Genomic DNA, 4,504 nt, shown 5'->3' with positions numbered 1-4,504 from the left:
TAGTTTTCTTTTTAATTGAATATAATTTTGTCAGTTTCATACATGTATTTTATGCGGTCTGATCATACATGCCCCTTACACCCTCATATCTATTTTCTTTCCCTGACATCATCCCATCCTTCCAACAATGTCTTAATTCCACCCCCCACTTTCATACATCTTGTGACCCACCGAGAAGGCCAACTTCATGATCATAGGAGTATGGCCAACGATTACTCCATTGTCTCAGGAGTTCCCCAGTGGCCAATAGTTTCTGCAGAGTTCATGAGCCCCTTTCTTTCCCTCCCATGTCTGGATGTTGACAGGTTCAATCTTATGAAGATCTAGCATAGGCTATTTCAGCTCCTATGATTACAGTGGTCATACCTAGCAGATAGGACTTCCGAGATCTTCTCCTCATCATCTAGGTCATGTGTTCTTTCTGCCCCCTCTCCTACGATGTTCCCTATACCTTGGAGGTGATAAACATTGTCTCATTTAGGGATGACTTTGAGCAGCCATGAGTCCTTGTATTAGCTATCATTTGCTGCAAAAGGAAGCTTCCTCCATCAAGGTGGAAAGCAGCGCTTGCCTGTGGACATATACATAACTATTTAAGAAGTACTTCGATGATATGCTCACTTAGCAAAACAACAGCCCTCTTAGGTACTATGATCTCAGCCATGGGCCCCTAACAGGTTCACAGTACCCAGCATGAGCTCTAGTCTGTGGAGGGGCCTTTCTCCCCAAATCATGGTTGGTTGTTCCCATGGCAGTACTGACACCATCATACCAGTGGGCACATCTTCCATGGTAAGTCAGCATTATAGCATGCAAAGCCCACAGCGGGGTAAGACTGTTGATAACTTATCTTCCTGAACTACTTCTGAAATACCTTCCATACTGTGAAAGCTAGCCATCAGGGAGGATACTTTCAGGTCATTTAATTCCGGATTAATTTAAGAGATCGTGGTATCTTCAGCACCATGGTTAGTTCTGGTGTACACCTGAGATCAATGCAAACATTCTGTGCTGTTTCGGGGCATGGCGGGGTGGGGGGAGAGGGGGAGGATTCCGGAACTGGTTATTTTTATTTCTCTCTATTTTGTCTACTTTGCCTACTTTGCTAGCAGGGTATTCATATTTTCGTTGATTTATTAGGTCCTTATTAACATAGTCATTGTACACATAGGCTAATTCTTGAAAAGCTTTTGTTTTTATAAAACAACTCATGCACATTCTTTTTAAAATTACGTTTTACCTTGGTAAGAAGAATGGTTCTGGTCTCATAGTCCTACTTTCTTGTTTGTTTGTAGAAACCTGAGTATCACTCAGGAGTGCTTAGTTGAAGCCAAGGCAGCAGACAGCATGGGGCTCTTAGAGTTACTGCTCACAGGGTTCCCAAAGCATTGATACATGGGGGCAATGTTTATCACCAGGCCAAACTCTTCCTCTGTTCCTGTTTCTAGATAAAGGCAAGTTTCAGAGTTCAGAGACTCTGTAGGAGCTGAGTAAGAATAGCATGAATATAAATGTTTAAACTTGCCAGTTTGGCTGTTCCATTTTTACAGACTCTTGTTTGAAGCAAGCAAGTTTTACATAAACAATCAACAGGACCTACTGGTCCTCTCAATAATGAAGCTTACAGCCCTGTAATTTCAACCACACAGTTGTAATCCAGGCTGTTTCCACACTGTAATTCAGACACAGTTTTTCATAGGTGTTTTGTTTCCAGAATTTCTCCAGTTATAAATATTTAGCCAAACTCGTTGGAATCAGCTTCTCTGCTTCCTCCCCCCCCCCCGATATTTTAAAGCAAACTCTCCCGCAATTTTAATTTCACGTGTAAACACTTCAGCATGCATGGCCGCATACTAAACATAACCAATAAATTTAATCATTAAAACAACACAAATAACAGATGATTTTCTACCATATAAACCTGTTATATTATTTTCTCTTTCTTTTACATATTTTGTTTCTAATTTAATTTTTTCAATTCAGAATCCAAACAATCAAGTTTCACCCACTGTACCTGACTTTCTCTCTCTCTCTCTCTCTCTCTCTCTCTCTCTCTCTCTCTCTCTCTCTCTTTCTCCCTCCCTCCCTCCCTCCTTCTCCCCCCCTCTCTCGGACAGATGAGTCTTTTAATAGAAAAAAACAAAACCCCCAGCAAAAAGTCAAAAGCCACACGTGCAACAGTAGCAACACATTTCTTCAACCCAGACAGCTGAGCTTCAGTTCTTCGCCTTGGCAGGTGGCCCGCACACACCCACAGTCACCATGTGGTCTCTTCATAAGGCTCTAGTGACAACTGCTCCTGGGGCTTCCTGTTCTCCTGCTGCGTCTCCTTCTCTTCGGACGCAAACACAGCTTCTGCTGAGGCTGTGGAGTCAATGCAGTCGGCCTTAATGGAAGTCACAAAGTGTCCTCCATTCCGCCGGAAGGTGTGGGCATTCAGGGCCACAATCTGGGTTTGGTATGGCTGGGCCACATCAGCAAAGATGACAATCACCGTTGCAGTAAGCATGTGGTATTTGTGTAGGTGCCGAGCATCTTCATTTACGGGGATAATGTTGGTCCTCTTCTCGGTCAAGTTGATGAGGTAACAGCCAGAGTGATGGGAGAACTCAACTGCGTAGAGCAGGCCATCCGACCGACAAGATCAGAGACGTGGGAGACGGTGGTGCCCGAGGCAGAGCACTTTGGCCCCCGGCATGATGAGAATCTGGTCTACGCAGCCCAGGATTGCTGCCACCAGCTTGAAGTGAAAGGAGTTCCAGGCGCAGTACTCAATTTGGTCATCTCCTTCTGAAATAGAGACTCTCTTCTCTCCATACACGGATTCTCCAGGGACCAGATTCTTTGCGACAAGGGCATCATCCTTTCCGCGACAGATAAAGACACCTTCATGCCAATCCCATTCTTCCCTGATTGGTTTCCTCTCTTGCCACCCTGGCCACCACCTCGATCCCGGTTGCCCCCAGATTGCCCCCGGTTGCTCACCGACACCTCCTCGTCCCCTGAAGTCACCACCTCCTTTGCCTTGACTTCAACCTCTACCACCAAAGCCTACTTGTCCACCGCCAAAGCCTCCTTGTCCTCCTCCTTTACTGCCTCTGTCACCAAAGCCACCTCTGTCACCAAAGCCACCTCTGCCACCAAAGCCACCCACGCGGGGGCTGAAACCTGGCTTCATTACTGTGTTCTGGTTGTGCAACTCAGACAACTTGCAGCACACATGGAGAGCCTGTTAGGTCTCTTAAAGGTTTGATTTAAAGTAATTTCTTTCATAGTACTTTTTCTTTTTCTTTTCTTTTTGCTTGTGTTAGTACTACTGAGGCAGGGGGAAACTAGGTCATCTGTCTTTAAAATGTCCCAATTTCTGGATTTTGTTGTTGTCTAGCTTCTAGTCTCTTCTTTGTATTAGGGCTAAAGAATTGGTTAAACTCAGGCTCAATATTTCCAGGCAAAACTATTTTCCAGGTGATGTGTGCATTTCCACCAAGTGTTATACTAAGAAGCACCCTGTGTCTGATGGTTTCATCTTAAATGATGGTGCAATTGATCACAAAGTTCAGGGGTTCAGGGGTAATGCCAATATTATCTTTTCACCACCCCAAATTTCCCACGGCCACACACTTCTCTTATTAGTTCTGACATTCATTAGTGCATTTTGCCAAGACTCATCATTTCATTAAGAGTTGCAAAATGCTGAGGGTTTGTGTCTGTGTTTGTGTTTATGTGTGTTTCCTCATGCATGCCCACTTGCCTGTATACACGTGTGTGCATGCCTCTGCGTGTGTACATGAGTGTGCCTGTTAGTGTGTATGCTCCTGTTTTCAGAGCCCAAAGGTAGATGTTGGCATCTTCTTCCATCTCTTATCACTTCATGTTTTGAGACAGGGTCTCTCAAAGACCTCGAAGCTCACTGACTTGGCTATGCTTGCCTGAGCAGTAAGTCCCAGGGACGGCCCTGTCTTTGGCTTTCATTGCTCTGATTAAAGGCCTGTGCTATGGTACCCAGCTTTTTACTCAGATGCCAAGGATGCAAATCAGATCCTTTCATTTGTGTACCACGAATTTTACGAACTGAGCCATCTCTCCGGTTACATCATTTTTTTTTTTTTGGTAAAGATAATCTTAAAAAAAAAAGCCTCACAAACTGTAATTTATTTGATTATAAAGAACTGTAAGTCACAAAGGAAAGAAATGTATTTGTGTTATTCTTTGACACTATTTGTAAATTTCAGTAATGATTTTAGTGATCTCCACTGGTAGCCAGGAGGTATCTTTTAAGTATAGTTATGAATTCATAGACTTATGTATATATAACCTGCACAATACATTATTGTCATTTTTTTAATGTTTAAATTGTCCCATTCCAGGCCAGAGGGAACTGTTTAAGATGGTTGCATCTCTTTTTATTAACATAACCTCATTAGTCTTTGATGCCCTGTGTATTTTAAGATACATACCACCTTGGTGCCATGTCCAACACAAAACCTGAAGTTATTCCACCTGA

General features: G+C 43.4%; 1 pseudogene across 1 annotated transcript; it reads right to left on the bottom strand.

Annotated features, from left to right (window-relative positions):
* Positions 1-2,216: 2,216 nt before the first annotated feature.
* On the bottom strand, positions 2,217-3,178 carry LOC308434846 (rRNA 2'-O-methyltransferase fibrillarin-like; annotated as a pseudogene). Its single transcript has one exon. The product of its transcript is annotated as an rRNA 2'-O-methyltransferase fibrillarin-like (transcript).
* Positions 3,179-4,504: the final 1,326 nt, after the last annotated feature.

This window comes from Micromys minutus, assembly GCF_963924665.1.
Source record: "Micromys minutus genome assembly, chromosome: 22".
Lineage (NCBI taxonomy): Eukaryota > Metazoa > Chordata > Mammalia > Rodentia > Muridae > Micromys > Micromys minutus.
Note: the sequence above shows the minus strand (reverse complement) of the source record. Positions and strands in the feature narration are given on the sequence as shown.